This window comes from Protopterus annectens, chromosome 3.part0 (genome assembly GCF_019279795.1).
Source record: "Protopterus annectens isolate FY-2018-M chromosome 3.part0, PAN1.0, whole genome shotgun sequence".
Taxonomy (NCBI): domain Eukaryota; kingdom Metazoa; phylum Chordata; order Ceratodontiformes; family Protopteridae; genus Protopterus; species Protopterus annectens.
This window is the reverse complement of record NC_056731.1, coordinates 105,600,737-105,619,639: the sequence shown is the minus strand read 5'-3', so window position 1 is coordinate 105,619,639 and position 18,903 is coordinate 105,600,737. Positions and strand designations below refer to the sequence as shown.

At 37.2% G+C, this 18,903-nt stretch overlaps 1 long non-coding RNA gene across 1 annotated transcript; it reads right to left on the bottom strand.

Annotated features, from left to right (window-relative positions):
* Positions 1-518: 518 nt before the first annotated feature.
* LOC122797249 lies at positions 519-12,608 on the bottom strand. The gene is made up of 3 exons (XR_006364039.1): positions 12,386-12,608; positions 1,154-1,267; positions 519-659 (listed from the first exon to the last, which is right to left on the bottom strand). It is a non-coding gene; the product is annotated as an uncharacterized LOC122797249 (long non-coding RNA).
* Positions 12,609-18,903: the final 6,295 nt, after the last annotated feature.

Here is an 18,903-nt window from a genome sequence, read left to right as displayed (position 1 = left end):
TCAGCCGTGATGGACATTTTGCACATCCACATAATGAATAGCATCAGAACCACCAGATCCAAAAATTTAAATTTTGTTTGTGACATTACTAAGACATGTTGGTGAGACAAATATGTTTCTCACAGCCTCCCCATGCTCTGGAAAAGGCTCCACATACATGTAAAGCATAACCCATCCCTAAACCTGTTTAACAGTATTCTTGATCAATGGATTTGAAATAAGAAATTCACCCTGAGTGTAGCCCCCATGTTTCTGATAGAGGCAGACAGTAATGCCCAAACTAACACACCTTTTCCTAATAAACACCCAGGAAACCTAGGGACATAATTGGGTTGGATTGCAAAGCTATGCTTATAAAGGCCCTGGTGGCAATTAGCCTAGTATATACCTATGAACCTATGATGTGGTGTTTGCCACATTTTGTATTACATGGATGGTCATTTTATTTATCAAGTACTCTTTATAATATGCTCAAAGCTCAACTCCATATATACAGAATAAAAATTGCATACCATTGTGGCCACAATATGAGCAAGATGATTGGTTTTGTAGATTAAATGCTTGACTTTGGTCTCCTCTTTGGGGAAGATTTGCTGCACAAACTGAAGATATGGCTGATACTTGTAAAGCCCACTGGAAAGCTTCTGAATACATTTTACCTGAGGATAAATGCAAAGCAACAAGGTTACAGGCTTCAGAACACTGGCTCTCAGATTCCATCACAGTGAGTCTGTTTGAAACCACAGGAATGTTCCTGAACTTCTCTTAAATGTCAGAAAGTAATTTCGGCTGCCACATATAAAAAAATGCATATGCTCCACTCTAAAGTGGCAGATGTAACCCCTATCCACTAATGACCATGCTTGAAACAACCAAAGTTTTGCTTAATACATTCTTCTTCTTCTATTACTGATTTGCAAGCAGATAAATGCATTTGTTGTCTGTTATAGTGCATTTACTCTGACGTCACATCAGCTTTAGCTGTCACTTGATGGTTTAAGGATTAAACATTCAGAATTGCTGAGGCATCCTCATGGAGGCTGGCCTCACTTTTTGTTAAATACTGGTTTAGAGTAACAATCCTGAGACTTTACATTTCTGAATCACTGAAACTCTTTATCACGACTGACAGTAAACAGCATAAAATTCTTACCTTGTTGAAGCGAGAATGAAAACATCTATCTCCCCTTGAAATCCGTGGAAGGTTCAAACTGTTCCTTTGTAGGATTTCCATGCTGTTATCACAGACAGCTTGCTTTTCACAAAGCTAGAAGAGAAACAGAAAAGGGCGATGGTGTTTAGTGTTCATTGAAAACGCACATAGGAATTAATAGCCAGATGACTGTCAGCAGTACCTTGTATTACTCAAATATGTTCCATTTAGCAGCTAAATTCAATAGTTTCTGTACTAGTTCTAACCATTTTCAGACTGTTCTTCATAACGTTATTTGATTGTTCACATTCTGAGCTGATAACAGCAACACCTACTCTTATCTGTTATACATATTCTAGTCCTTTTACCTCCTCCTCCCCGCCAGCTTTTGCTTACTTCCCATTGGTAGAATAATAGAGATTAAACGTTTCCTGTTCTCTTTCTTTCTTGCTCTCTATTTGTTTCTTTCCTTTGTTACCTGGGTAAATCAACTGGTCCTAAACACTGGACCAGTTTCAGTTATGACCCATGCCAACTGGCAAACAGCAAGTGTAAAACAGTGTCTACTTAAACAAGAACAAAAAATATAAATGCAAAGTAGTGAACTAGATAGATTACATACATAGTTATTAGCTCAACATTTCTTTTACTGTGAACAAATATAAATTGCCTAATGAATTTGAGCAATAAGAAACAGTCAATGAGAAATATAGCAAAAAGACAAATAATGATGATTGAAGATATGGTGATGAAGTTATCCCCCTATATATCCTGTTGTAAAACAGATATTTACAGATTTTGAAAATTGTATCCGCCATCACGAAATGAGTTCCTGAGTTGAAACAAATGGCAAAGCCACAACCAGTCCTGTAAGGTTATTTACATAAGGAGTGGAGTATTTTCAGAAGTGGCTTAACTGGGATTCCTAAGGCAGCTGTATTTGCATCTGTCAACAAGTTGAGATTTTTGCAGTTTGCAAAATTCTGGAAGACGATCACTCTTTTGTACATTTTGTGGCAAAGCATTTCAAATCCTAGGAGCAACTTTTCCCCCCATCATAACCTTTTTGTCTGCTATAGAACATGTTATGAAACATGGAATAAATTAAAAAAACAAAACAAAAAAAAAAAAAAAAAAGCAGGACAGAAACACAAACAGCTATGCCTCAAGATGCCCTTAAGATCCACACTGTCCCAACAATGTCAGCGCAAGTCTGGGAGGTAAAGGGATGCTAAAAGATCTGGTGTAGATACAGGGTACTATGGACTGGGGCAGTATAAATGAGGTCCAATGGGGGACCAAAAAGCCCCAAAGAAATGTTCATATCTGTTAAAAGATGTTTTAAAAACTTCGCGGGCAATTCAATAATGATTTCTTAAGAAATGTTTGAGGCTTTACTATAACAGACAAAAGGACAGTCTGACAGATAAACAGATACACGAAAAGTATTTTGGTTATTTTAGTTATTGGAGTCTTGAAGTATGTACGCAATTTTAACCAGTAGGTCCTCTCTATCAGATGTTGCCACTAAAGCTTTTATTGTGTTCATTTTCAGCTGAGCATTTTGTACCACTATATACTTTGACTATAGAACAGTGGCAACCTCTTCTTATGTGATGTTTCATTTAAACAGAAATAATCATATAATCCAGCATTATATTGCTTATGAAACAGAATACCAAAACTGACAGTGGCTCAGCTGATTTTCTACTTCCCTTTGATATTGGAAAGAGCAGATGGTGGGGGTTTCATCCTCATACTGGCTGCCTGGATTCATGTTGGGAGGGTGGCCTAATGGTTAAGGTGTTTGCCTTACAAACACAAGGTACAGGGTTTGAATCTCACTGGGGATAATTAGCTAGGCTTAAAATGGCTCACATGGACAGTTAGCCTAGTATGAATCTATGTTCCATTATTGACAGTGTAATGCAGCATGAGTGGGTAATGAACTCCAGAAGCACCATCCTTTGGATTAACATTTTGTTAGTATCCTGTCTGTCACAATGATGGTGGTCTTGGTGGATGTTAATGGTCTTGTGGCATTTACTACCAATGTTGGTATTTTATTAATTAAACACAATACAAAAGAATAACAAACCCAAATATATGTGCTTGCATTCAAATGAATCAGGAATACAGAATACAATTTTCTTTTTTATTCCTGACAGTTCTTCTTAAGGCTCTATCAAAAACAAATCATACCTTTGTCACTTTTTCTTTACTAAATCCCATTTTGTCTTCCATATTTTCTGTTTTTCAAACCCTTCCTCACCTACACCAATCCTCTTCATTTTCTCTCTTTTTTTACCAGTTTTAATGAACCAGGATATAAATGACTTCTGAGATAAAAAAAAATCCTGCTTGTTTTTTTTTTTTATTTCCTTATCCATGTAAAGAAGAAGAAAAAGCTTCACTACAATCAGACCTCCATTTTGACACTGTGCACATTGCATTAATGAATATTAGTAAATATGGATAACAAATACTACTTCATGATGCATTGCTTCTGCCTTAGCCCTGGTAATCTTCACTTTTCCTCTATCATACTCCAAATACAACACAATAGCCTATTTTGTACCTTACACACCCTTCACCCTCACACATGCATCATCTAGATATAATAATCATGTAACACCCATGTAGCAATGAACTCAGAGGACTCTCTGCCAAATCCCTTTCTATATTCTGATTATATCAGCCATACATGTCCTCACCGATCATCACTTCACCCCCTTATATAAAATTTTAACCAGTTCATGAATACATACACATGTTCAGATGTCAAAACATGTCCTATAAGACACTGTTTTATCATGTTTATTCTTGAGTTTAAGGTCTTAATTCCCCTGCCTCCTTATTCTCTTTTCAACCACACACATAATTCCTTTAATAGTGTCTTTGGGAGAAAACAGAATAATGATAGGTAATTGATGTATTTTTCAGGAGCAGAGAATCCTCCTTTATAAGTATGCAAAAACAATATCAATTGTGGACTGCCAGAAATATACTTCTTGACTGAAAGATGAGGTGTGTCAGTATAACTGAGACTTTTTATATCTATGAAATGTCAATGACATTCATTCTGAACTCGGGTTTGAGTCATTTAGCCTTCATATGCATAATATACAGCTGTGAACATGTTATATAACCATTCTGGTACTTCCTTGTCACTTAGAGCAAACTTTCCTGGTTAACGAATGAAAAACACGGATGTGAATGGTGGATTACCTTCATACTGTACTCTAACAATGATAACTAGTGGGTCTGATACAGACATGGACACGGCCATTATTTAACACTGGAAAAAGGCAACTTCCTTTTAATTCATCTCATCAAGCTTGGACTTGCAAAACAGTACAGACTCCCAGGAACCTGCACATCTTCAGATGAATAGTTATGAGATATTGGGAATAGTAATTTAAATTTCAGCATCTAGTTTAAGTTAAAACAGTATATATCTTTTGAGCCACCTTGTAGCTAAAAATTTAAGTTGTCTGTCTACCATTTAAGTTGCAACATGGTAAAAAAAGTGTAATGTTAACAATATGCAAACTTGTTTAAGCTGTTTCTATGTACAATTTCTTCTAACTATTCTATTGTAATTTCCTCTCAGAAATCTTGACTTCAGAATTTTACAAAATTAACTTTTTACTTTTCTTTGACTGTTTACTAGTACATTATATAGTAATTGTCACAATAAAATATTTGACAAAGCTGACTACAGAAAGAATGGCATTTGATATCTCTTCAGATAGCTAAAATGAGATCATTTTATATCAGGGTGTAATACCAACAATCTTATTTAGCTTTTGATTCAGAAGAAATATTTTATTAGCACAAGCTGTGATGTAACAGTTTCAGCACTGAAACTATACATAGGTCAAAATATATGTTTTATTTGTTTTCTGTTTACCTACGTAAAGAGCGGCAATTATGCATCCTGAGCTTAATAGATCTTACATGAATGTGAGTCAATGTTTCAGATTTTTTAGATCTTCATTTGTTCAGAAGCCTTTCCTAGATTTGTACCATTTGCTACTGACAAACTGGTATTGTGCTTTTTGTGAAGTAGATGTACCTTAAACTAGTTCCCAGTTGTGGCACCACCACTGTTCATCATCGCTCAGGTTTGTAGTTACAGGTACTTGTTTGCTCAGTGAAGCATCTCCTGTACTAGAATTTCAATACTAACCACAAAACCAATTATTCTTAAGCATTGTATTGATTACTATGAAGGACAAGCTGGTAAGTAATAATTCATTCACTTTTGGGAGGATGTGCACATTTCTCCACTTCCTGTCGTATCCCATCTCATTCTGGCGGCTTGACCACTGTGGAATTAAGAAACATCTGAACTTTTGCTGTCAGTTTGCTCTTTCTAGTAGTAATGGGCAAGCCCCTTCAGAAGCTCTCAACAACCAGCTAGTGAAAAAAATACTCTGCCAGATAGGCCACATTGTTTCTGCTTGTGTTCTTCCTGCAATGGTTTAAGTTAGTCCACATTTTACCACCTTCATTTAAAAGAAAGGAATGAAATGGACGCTACAATATAGTGTTGTGCTTTCAAGGCTAGTTACATTAGGCTAAAGCCTGCTGTATCTTCTGTGGGTCAAACCTCTTCAAAAAGCCCTCTTCGCTCCAAACTAACAAAACACTGCTTAACCCCAGTCTTATGACCATGTCCTCACAGACTGCACCCTTTAATTAAACCTGGGTTTCCTGCATTGTTTTAGGTTAAAGAGATGATTTCTGCTAGCTTCTGTATGTTAAATAACTATGTAGAGCTCATGGAAATAAAAGGTACCCTTTTACAGCCAGTATACCTGAGAGTAGTTTGACCAGGCCCTTTTGACAATGAATTTATGCAAAAGTTTCAGTGAATGAGAATCCAATTAATGTGAATGTTATACAATTAAATACAATGTCACATTTAGTTACTATAAAACTATATGACTTTCGGGGTATATTTTGGAGTTAAGTTTATATTAGGACTGACATTTTGGGTCTGTGTGCTGTTACAGCTAAGGTTAGCTTTAGCAGCAAAGTTAGAGTTATATTTAGGGTTATGGTTATGGGATATGTGTCATGTAGTGCTCTGATTGGAGGGACTGGAGATGGGGCATTGCCTTCCAGAAGAAATACATTTTATTATATTTTGTGTATTTTCATTGCATAAATGTTTAGGAAAATTGGTTTTCAGATTATTGATTTTTGACTGGACTTGTTTATAATTTTGTCAATAATTTTGCTTTTCTTTGAATGTCTCAGATTTTGTCAGTGATTTTGCTTTTCTTCATATGTCTCCCAGAGTGGAAAATAGGCAATGTTTCATAACTAAACTTTTTTTGGCTCTCCCTATCCTTGATCATTAAGACCCTCTTCATCATTTGAACAGTTTATTCCCTCATTGGCTGGCCCACTTTAACTGCCATCTGGGTCTAGAGTTGGGCCGAGGTGAATGGCCATCCTGTGGCAGGTAGGCGTGTTTTTTTTTATTTTATGACATAACCTTTGTAACACCTCATGCTCAACATGTAATGACATCAACGTGGATCTAAGTCTGCAGACAAAGCGCTGGTGCACTTTCCACTGTTTGTATTAGGGCTAAACCCTTCTGTCTCTTCAGTGGGTCATAGCACTTCAAAAAGTCCCTTTCCCTTCCCATGAGATAAACAAGCTAACAAAATACTGCTTATTCCCCATCTCTTGGCCATATCCTCAGGGACTGCATCCTCTAATCAAACCTGGGTCTCCTGCATCATATTCATTGAGCCATCCCTCTGCACATAGGTGGTTGCAGTTGTACACAACTTTGATGACTGTGTACCATTACAAGAAGTTAGACAGCATGTTGCAGTGACTGCAGAGTCAACAATGATGCTTTAAAGCTCATCTCTCTGTTAAAGTTTTATGCCTCACAACTGGCAGATAGGCAAAATTGTAGCTATCTGACTTTTAAATAGTATTTCAATTTTATTATTTACTGTTGGCAGATAGACCAAATTGTAGCTATTTGACTTTGAAAAGTAATGTTAGTGACACCAGTATAACAGATTATTGATTAATAAGTTTAAAAAATATTTTGCAGATGCTGTTTGCCATGTTGTGTGCTATACTTCTCAAGAAGAGCCAAATTAAAGCAAATGGTGATTAGCCATATCTGTCCAAAAAAAAAAAGTATTTTGGCAATCACTTGCAGAATTGAATCACTTTCCATTGGGAAGCTTAACAGCCACTTCAGACCACATTTTTGTTGGTCTTCTTCCTATCGGGTTTAACATGGGAGTTCCAGTCCAATTTCCTGACAAGGGGTATAAATATTCATCCTTGGAAGCAATTAACTGAATTGTAGTTGCACCCTCTGAGCTGTTTCCCTTCTTAAATAGCTTTATTCAATCTGTTTAGTCATAACAAGGTATACATGGAGAGCTAGCTTATACTTAGTAATGACACTGGCAGTGCTGAGGCACTGAATATACCTTCTTTATGTAAGCCTGATAACTGTGTGGTTTTTTTTTATCACAACTAAGAATGTTTATTGTTAGAATGTTAATAGCATAGACAGCACTATATGAGGTTGCAGTGTTTATAAATATGTAAAACAAGCTAGACCAGATGGAGTTTACTTAAGGAAACCACATACAGCTCTGTAGGAATTATAGACTGTATAAAACAAGGTTTCCCTAAAAATCTAGTCTGGCTCATACCTTTCCTGCAAGAGTAGCTATTGAGTCAGTATTCTTCCAGTACTAGCAGGTAAGAGAGTAGAGACTGGATCATTAGTAATTCAGCAGATTCATATTCAGACTTTAAGTAAACTATTGTTGTAAACTTACTCCCCAGATGTAACCATAACATAGGCTGACATAAATGCTTTTATATAATATATGCTTATAATAGTACTATATTGAAATATATTTTATCACCACTCAACTCATCCAATAATAGATTTTTATCTCCAAAGCATGTTACTTTATTATTCTTGTGTATGCACAAAAATAATTGATGAGGTTCAGACAGCTCCAAAATTTAAGCCAGCATTTATGAATTATTCCCCTTCCCACACCTCAAAACTGGCAGACACTGACACAGGAGCAAAGTGCCTTGAAAAGTAGGAACATCCAGACAAAAATCGAGACTTCTCATTTTCATAAAATTTGAATACCAGATAGCAAATAACTCTTCCATCTGCCAGTAGGATTGTGGGATACTACTCAGAAATGCACTTAAAAACAAAGTGACCAAAATAGTGGAGAAATATAAGACATTGTTAATGAGACAGTGTAAAATGTGCAGACTGTAATGAACTGTATTGCAAAACTCTACCACACAAGGTCATTTATTTTTGCTTCCGAAAAGGAGAGATATAAAATGTGTGCCCTTATTCTTTAAGTTATTCATGCCACTAATATATTGGTCATATATTGTGGTTTTCTTTGCACTACACAGCTTCAAAAATCACATAAATTGAGAGGTGATTCAGAAAAAATGGGTGAAGGTGTAAATCTAGCCTCAAAATGGGGACATACCTCCACAAAAGGTGCATCATGTGCAGGGGTAAACCAGGCATGAAAATAGGGACATTCCTCCAAAACAGGGATATTTTAAGAGGTTTGTCCCTTCCACAAAGTCTGTAACAGGGCTGACAAAATAGTAAACAGGCACACGCATGTGTGTTACCAGGCATCACTACTTTATTAATATGCTTATCGAGTCTCTGTCCTCTCATTCTGTCTCCATCTCCTAGTACAGCAAGAATTGCCAAAATTGTGGAACGGTAAGACTAAAGTCTAGACAACACTTTTAATTTCTATATGACAATTCATTTGCAGGTACCAAACCTTTCCACACTGTTAAACCCTTATGCTTCTGCTTAGAGGTCTTCACAGTCAGTAGAGCACAGGACAGAAGAATGAGAAAACTAATGCACTGAAAATGAATGGAGGTGGCTTAGCTCCTTATTAACATAACACAATGATACAGCAATACATGCTGAACCCTTAATTACTGAGGTTAACAAATGACGAGTGACAATCTAAAAAGGGAAAGCTTCTGCACTCTGCTATGGCTGCCTGAAGTAGAAGCCCATTAGGAACCGAAACCTGCAAAGTATTTACCTTTAAATTAAAATATATGGTTCAGTTCTTCACTCACCCAGGACGTCTGAGACTATGCAAGATATCAACTTTACCATGTGATATTTTAAAATTCACCTTACAAATCAGATAATGAAATGAAATGTTGTTATGCTTAACTTCTCTTTGCTCTTAGTAGGTCACATGAAGCTAACCACACCTATACCTAAAAAAGAAGTGAAATTCTCAAAAAGACACTAAAAGGAAAACCACCTGATCAAGATTGTCTACAGGCTCTGTACTACCCACAATAAGACAGATTTAAGTGAAAAAAGTATTTAAAAAACTAGAAACTATACTGTACTCATGCACTGTTAATGAGTAATCTGAGTTAACATGAGTATAATGTAACTGTTTAATATACATTTTTATTGCTCTCTTTTCTTAAAAACAATATTCTTTATTTCAAGTTGTTTCTGGTGTTTGTTGGTTACAGGGTTTTTCATATTTTATAATCACTGAGCCCTAGTAATGTTTTCAGGAAAAACTCCAAAAACTTATTCCTGCATAGGAACACATTGAAAGGTATTCTCTATATGTTCTCCCAATAAAACTGTATTTAGTATCAAAATCCTTTGAATATTAGACAGATTGTTTTATTTGCAAGTGACCTTTTACTTCACTTAAACAACTAAGAAAAATCTTTCTCTTAACTCAATAACATTGTAACCATATTTTAATACTCTGATATTTTATTAGACTATGCAATTATTAGAGGTAGAATGTTCCAGATTAGTAGCAGATACACTTAACCAGATGAAATTATTAATCAGTATTAATTTGTACAGAAAAATAATTAACAGAAGTACTTAATACATTTTTTTAAGAATACAGTCCTTCTACGTGGCAACTTTTACCACAGGTATTATTTTTACTTGAATGAGTTGTTCTGTCCCACCCATAGAACATCCCAAATAATTCACTTCCTCAGTTAAAAAGTTGCTATGTAATAGTAAAAGATCAAATTCAATGCCATGAACACTCATCAGCCCTAAGGCTGAAGGCAGTTCATCATTCTCCTCTCAATGTTTTTTCCTGCGGTCAACTAAAGCTTGGGGAATTTTACCTCAACTAACTGTAGAAGTGCAGTTTATTAACTGATAGCCCTATAGGAATCCTTTTTAATAGCTCAGTTCAGTATGCTACTACTGATGGGAGTCAAACAATTCAGAGAAGTCATCTCTGAGAAGTTTTACGAAAAGCAGTTAAGTCACTGATGAAAGGACTGATTTGCCAAAATCAGAGATGAAGCAACCCTTCCCCTTAAAATTTACTGTAACCATTGCTGCTCTCATTTCTCTGATATGCAATGTCCTTGAAGTTTTATTTGTTAGAAAGTATGGATGGAGGAATGCAGTGCCCCTACAAAAATTGAAGTTTAATGAGTTTTGACCATAAATGAAGGTTTCTGTTGGAAAATTTTAATAGCTGTCTAAAGAACGTTCAAAACATTCAGGGATTATGAATGTGATTTGCACTCAACAGACTAATATTGTTCTAGACGGATCTACATTATTCCACTCCCTAAAACCACAGTGGATTGTTAGGCTTCTAGAACCACGCTTATCTATTTAAGTAGTCATCTCCAAATCATACTTGTCCTTAACTTCTTCACATACTGTTTTCCATCTACAACAGTACTACAAATCAACACTTGAACAGTCTTCAAGAAACCATTTGAAGCAGTGAATAATTTATTTAAATGTTCATCATATGCGCTACACAGTTTTGTTCCCCCCACACAAGCTTAGAAGTATTGCAAAATAATGGCCTTGTTTACAAACATAATTTAATCAATCACACAAAATGTAGTGGTCCACACCACCTTTGTTTATTTATGTATTTATTTACTTACATGCATAGAGCTTTACTAATGTGCAACTAAGCCAAACCCTTTCTCCACTAAAGATACCTAAACGTACACAGCCAGTGACATATGCTAGAGATGATTGCTTAGTCAAGATCCAGGGACCTGAACTTTACCTGCAACATAAACGGACATGCTGGAGAGGCCGATATGTGTCTCAAAGGATCCTGTGCTATTGAATGAGATCCCCAACTATGTGAAGCAGAGTTCATCCCTGACCATATTCAAAAGAAACCTTGATCATTGGATGGGAAATCACAAATATACCCCCTGTCTGGCACAAATGTCCATGATGGACAGAGTAAATTAATACCCAATTAACACACACACCCCCCCCCTTAAACACACATAACCCTTAGTTACCTGTTAACTAGCATACCCCACCATATAAGCATCCAAGGAACTCAAGGACAAAACTGAGTTGGGTTGGACAGCTAGGTGAAGACCCTGATGGTCACTAGCCCAGTATAAACCTATGAACCTGAGAGGATGTCCTATTGCTTAGTATAAAAAGCAATTACCTCCTGAAGGATATGCATTCATCTATCAGAGCCTAACAAAAGGTGGCTATTACTTACATCCATAAAGCTATCAGTTCTTCCAACTGAAGTTTTTTTGGCAACACTTTCCACCATTTTTCATTACCCAGAATAGGCAATGCTTGCCTACAAAATTCAGGTGTTCATGCATTAGTTATCTAAACCAGAATATTGTATCTTGGGCAGCCATTCTTTGATTCTCCAGAACTGCCAATGAATGACTTTAAGAACAGCAGAATAATTTTAACCAGCGATCACATCCTAACCCAAAAGAGCATATATCATTGTTTTAAACAGTATATGTGTCTTGTAATGTTAGTAATCCTCCCTCAAAAAATATGTGTGTGTGTATATGTGTGTATATATATATATATATATATATATATATATATATATATATATATATATATATATATATATACTGAACTACTGAAGTAGATCCCATATATATATATATATATATATATATATATATATATATATATATATATATACACACACACACATATATATACACACACACCATGTTGCCATGATTTGCTTATATAACTCAGTATAATGAAATTGTGATCATAAATCATTTGTATTTAAATCATCCTATTAAGCCAATCATATTGCTACATCTCCAGGAAACAAAACAAAACAAAAGAAACACAAACGCGCGCACACACACACACACACACGCACGTACTGTAATCGGTTCCACTTTGAAACGCCGACTTTCTGTGTAGGGAAGCCACTGGAATTTAATAGCTTCACCCTCAAAGAACTTGATGTAACATGTTCACCATTTGCCTCTTGTAACACTGCTAACAATATGCACTTTACTTCGTGGTATGACCCTAAAAATTGCATTAATAGAACTGAAAATAATAATAATAATAATAATAATAATAATACAAGCGATGCTTTTAAAGTCACACCACAGATATTTTAAGTTGTAGCTCAGCTGCATTTAGTTTATGCCTTACTGTAATAAAACAGAATATATGACGGTGTTTGAGATGTTTGCCTTAACCTGGATATGTTTGCTTCTCCCGAATCTCTTTCCCATGTTATCCCCTCCCACCTTTCCACCAATATGCCAGTTACAAAATAATGTTTCAGTAAAAACTTTCTGTGACAATAATATTGTACAGTTTCTGCTGACTCGAACTACCTATGTCGCAATGAAGTTCACTCAAATATAAAATAAGTTATACTAGCCATTATCTTTCAGATGTCATCGTAAAATTCTTATCATCTGTTTATAAACAAATGTTATTGCTGCTTACATAGAATAAAACTGAAAGGTTTGGAGCAGCATATTTAAAAGGAAATTAACAAATAAAACTATGCACAGAATATGCAAGGATGTTAAAACCATTTTTTTCTAGAGACATTTAAAAAAGGTGGCACAAGGAAAAAACTAGGAGGCTTCTGAAGATAAAGAAATAAGAAGATATATAAATTATTCGTGTCACATTTCTTAAAATTAAAACATATACAATCAAATGCATAAAAAAGAACTGGAAAATATGATCTCATTTAACACTTTTTACACACAAATACACAAGCTTTCATTTTTGTTGTAACCCGCCATGAGTTTGCGATGATTAAGGATTAGATTATTTTTTTCTACTTTATATTATATTCCGCTGTGGTGTTATGGATCGTGATGTCCATGCACTCATTTTATTTATTTTTTGCCTTGTATGCTCCTGGTCGTGTCCGAAGGGGATGCATTTTGGAGCAGCAGCACTCTGAGCCAACTAACCAACAAAGCTATGCAGTGCTGCTTACTAATTGTCCCCAGGCCGGTATTTTCTGTCTTGCACTACAGCTTTAGGGGGTATTTGCAGTTCAGTATTCCCTGTCTTACTGTCCACTGAGCAGTATCTATCATGTATGCAACGCAATATTACGCTGCTCTTGTCTTAAAATGCAACACTACAGCTGTCTTTCTGTACTCAGCACAGCAGAAATTACTTATTAACAAGACTGCATTCTGCAGTATTCCTATTTGTCCATTTACAACAGTATTACTACTGCTATGCGACCATTAAAAATATTGTGCTCACTAGACGGGTGACTAAAAGACACAGCACCGAATTTCCACTGTACCACATATAAATGGAGAAAAAAATCCTCCGTCTGGCCATCTCTCACTCTCTCTTTTTAAGTAATTATGATTGTAGGCACACTAAGTTGTGATTATGCCTCTTAAATCACAGGGACAATGGGACAGAGATCCTCTCTACATACTCTGCTACAGCACTCCCCTTGTTTTCAGTTATATTTTTGTAGGGACAAGCCTTCCTTAGCTCTCACCCTTCCAACGTCCAAATGTGGAACATTATCTTTCATAATGTGAAACAATGTGGAACACTTAGTGTTAGCTTGCTAACAACTTCAACTAGAAAACTCACATGATAGTTAAATGTGATACTTATAAAATGATCCGTTGATGAATTGACATGATTTAGTACTATTTATATTTGATATCATACCTCTCAACTGTCCAGATTTTCGCAGAATGTCCAGATTTTTGCCTCATATTTTTCGTCTGTTCCTCATAAAATTTGTAGTTCTCTAGAATTTGGTGGCAAATCAGTGAGAACTGAATTCCCTAAATAATGACAAATATTTGAGTTTCAGACTTTACATCTTTCAGAAAATGCATAGTAACCCAATACATTTTATTCTAGCAATGTTCTAAGTTTATAAGAGCAATATTTAAAATGTGTCCCTCTTTTGGGGGATTTGTCCAGATTTTTTTGTGCTAAGAGGTTGAGAGCTGTGCAATTCGTCAAAAAAGTCTTAATGAATGTGTTACATAGCCATACGATGTGGAACAACGAGGAACATGAGCATTTTGAGACTCAGAAGGAGGAACGCTCCTCATCATGACAACTGAGATGTATGCAAGCCCCCCTCCCCCAAAACGTGCAACACCGCCGTGGAACAAACACTTAAAACGTGCAAGACTTTCTATCAAGGTAACCTAGGAAGCCCACCTTTGAAGGCTTACAGTGGGCATAATATTCCTTACTGAAGCATGAACTTTTTCAGGGCAAACCAAACTTGTCAACCAGTGAAAAAAACATTTTTAACTTTCATTTCATCACTAAAAGATTCACCTAGTCATGTAGAACGTTGGTTGTGCATACTATTTGATATGATATGTAGGTGTTTCGGATATGTTATCTTGCTGTTTTGCAATATTTTACGTATTTTGAGGTTAAACAGTGAAAATGTTTTAAATAATAGGACATTTGATATTTTTCATGTTTTTCCCTGAGGGGCACAATTGTTCATAATCGGAAATGTCATGCGAAAGACGAAACAAGGAGTAACCACAAACTCACTGCTTTCCTTCTGAATACAAAACGTTATTTTACCATAGACATTTGATATTAAATCTGAATGTGTGACGAACCCTTTTAATGTGGAACAGCGTACAACACGGGCTTTTAGATTCAAAACGTGGAATATAGACTTGTTAATACTCAAAATGGGGGAAATCCTGTACAGCGAGGTGCAGTTGAGAGATGTGATTTTTTACCAAGGACACTGACTAAAGGATTAGAAAATGGGATGAGATCCGAAAATAATACCAGCATTTTTAGGTGTAATTTCTGAGCTTTATCATGATTTCATTATGATTTTGTAGTACAGTTACGTGAAATTAAAGCAGATTCTGTGCACAATTAAGTAAACTGACATAATTAGAACAATTACAACAAATACATATACACATTGCGGTAAATGAGTACTCTAACCTAAAACGCAAAATTCCATGCAAATCCCATATTTTCCAAAAAATTAGGCAATATATATTTGGGATTTACCGGTACCCCCCCCCCCCCCAAAAAAAAAAAAAAATCACAGTCCCTGTTTCTTACTCATTTAGTGACCATAGGACAAGTGGTGAAGCCTTTACTGTTGTTGCCTCACAGAGCTTGTTTCCCCAGTTCTGTTCAGGTGCGTGCATCTTAACCTCTTGCTGTAAGAATTCTGGACTATGCCAAAGGGGGGGGGGGGGGGCAAAGGCCCAAAACCTGAGACCGGTTTTAAATATTGCTCTTACAAGTTGCAACAATAACAAGCTTTCTTTCAGCATGTGTTTTGTGAAAGATGTGAAGTCTGGAACTCGAAAGACCATCATCATTATTTAGTGACTACAATCCTCAATGATTTGCAGGAACACCGTAAATTTTATCAGGGACAGACTAAAAATACACAAATCTAGACATTCTGCCAAATTCTGGACCGTTGAGAGCTAGTGTCTATGTGCATGTGAGCGCGCCTGTAGGTCATTCAGTAGACTGGCATCACTTCCACGAATGGTGGTTACTTGAATGAATGGGCGGCACACTTTCAGTTAATGCTTCTTATGCCGACTGACATGAAATAGTTGCAATATCCTATGCACAATACAGTATTGCTAGGATCTTGTGGGTAGAGCTTTACTTTTACACTTCTCATAAACAGGCTGAATAATGACTGGATGGTTATACTCTCTCTCTCAGGTGTGTGTGTGTGTGTGTGTGTGTGTATATATATATATATATATATATATATATATATATATATATATATACATATGGGTCTACTTCACTTGACCTAAAAGTCATTTGACTGACACCCATTTGACCGACACCCAAATGACCTAAACTTCAAATTACTGACAACTCACTTGATGGACTCTCATTTCACCGACAGCTTACAATGCTGAATTTCAACATACCAAATCTTAAACCATAGACATGCACACTTAGAACATCAATAACTAACTCTTTGTAGAACTTAAAACAACTTACTTACTCTCTTAACATAAACTGGATAATGTACAACCAAACTAGGTGGGGGGGGGGGGGGCTATGCCCTACCTCCAATTATATATACTAACTCCAGGATCCCCTACAGTGGGGAAAAGGTCATATACCTTTAACTTGCCTTACAGTACTTTACACGCTGCCACTGCTGCTGGGAACGCACAAAACATTAGTCAAATTACTTTAGATGCTTCCCATATAAATGCAAAGACACAAACCCACATTTAGAAACTTTTAGTTATGTACTCACCATAACTTCAGATGTTTGGGATCCATCTCGCCTACATTCTGAATGATGGGTTCGGAGCCGATCCCTCGGCTCCGACTCGGCACGCTTATGCTATAGAGCGAGGCCTCTTATTGGCTGAGCTTTCTTTATCCCAGGATGCACCACCACTAATCCCCCAGATCTTGTTTGTCTGCATTCATGCACACATGCACAGCTTGTTTATATAACATTGTTAGATGTTTCAAGATGAAACAACAGGATTCGGACCTTCTGATATCCTCTGATCTCCAAGGAAGGGGGAAGGAGGGTGGGTTATTAGAATGGGCGAGATGGATCCCAAACATCTGAAGTTATGGTGAGTACATAACTAAAAGATGTTATGTGATCCGATCTCGCCTACATTCTGAATGATGGGACAGCGTCCCTAGCACCTAAATCCTGGGTGGCTCATTGGAAAACACTCCTGAGCACTGTGGAACCAAATGAAGCTCGTCCTCTAGATGCCACATCTAATTTGTAGTGAGAAATGAAAGTATGCGGGGAAGACCATGTAGCCGCAGCACAAATGTCATCAATAGCAAGCTTAGAATGAAATGCTACTGAAGTAGCCATAGCCCTTGTAGAATGAGCCTTAACAGTGGTGGAAAGCTCCTCGTTAGAAAAAATATAAGCTTGAGTAATACAATCCCTGATCCATTTGGCAATAGTGACCTTTGTGACTGCGTTGCCCAATTTGTTTTCTGCAAAGGACACAAACAATTGATCTGTATTCCTTGACTGTTTGGTCCTATCCAAATAAAAACGTAACTGCCTATGGACATCTAGTGTGTGGAAAATAAATTCCGCTTCATTGGAGTATTTTGGGAAAAACACTGGGAGGTCTAATGACTGTTGCAAGCATAAAGTAGAGCAGACTTTAGGAACAAAAGAAGGATTCAGTCTGAGGGAAACTCTGTCTGGATGAAAAACAAAGTACGGAGGTTTTACTGACAAAGCTTGAAGTTCTGAAACCCTTCTGGCTGAAGTAATTGCCACTAGGAAAGCTGTCTTCCATGATAGAAACTTTAAATCACAGGTAGCTGCCGGTTCAAAGGGGGAAGAAGTCAAGGCACGTAATACTATATCCAGATCCCATGGAGGTGCAGGATGAGAAACTGGAGGTCTTAATAGAGCAGCACCTTTCAAGAAGGTCTTACACAACCTGTTGCTCATTAAAGGTGGGTCTATGGATTCATGAAAGTTAGAAATTGCTGCCAATTGTACTTTGATGGTAGAAACAGAAGAGCCTTGGTTGAAAAGCGAGGTTAGGAACTTAAGTACTTCTGCTACGGGAGCTGAAATGGGGTCCAGGCCCCGGAGTCGAGCCCAAATAGCAAATCTTTTCCATTTGCTAGAATAAAGTTTCTTCGTAGTCGACTTGTGGGCTGAAGACAATATGCGCACTACCTCTGGGTCTAGTGTATGTCTCCTGACTATGGTTGGAAGAGGAGGAGCCAGGCCATCAATCTTAATGTGTGTAGGGACTGGTGTAGTAGTCCCGACTGATGAGTCAGTAGGTCTGGGATCTGGTCCAGGAACCATGGACCTTCCAGAGCATGTTTCCGAAGAAAGGGAAACCAGACTTGACGAGGCCAGTAAGGAGCAATTAAGATCATTTTGCTCCCTAAGAGAGAAGCCTTCTGAATTACCTTGGGTAAGAGAGGAACTGGAGGGAAGGCATAAAGCAGGCCGGTGGGCCAAGGATGGACTAACGCGTCCATAGGGCTCTTCCCCGGAGCCGGGGATAGGGAGAAAAAATCCTTGCATTTCGCATTCAGAGGAGTCGCGAAGAGGTCGCAACAAGGAACTCCCCATTCGCTGAAAATCTGTCTTGTAATAGTTATGTTCAGAGACCACTCGTGAGGAGAGAGAATGGTCCTGCTCAACCTGTCGGCTACGACATTGGATTTGCCCGGTATGTGAGTTGCCACTAGGAAGCGATTGGTTGAGATTGCCCATTCCCAGACCCTCATCGCTTCTCTGCAAAGAGGATAGGATCTGGTCCCTCCCTGCTTGTTCAGGTACTAGACAACTGACATATTGTCCGTGTGAACAGCAATTACGCCCTGAGGGAGGTAACAGTGAAGGGCTTGAAGGGACAGAAGTACTGCTCTCATCTCTAGG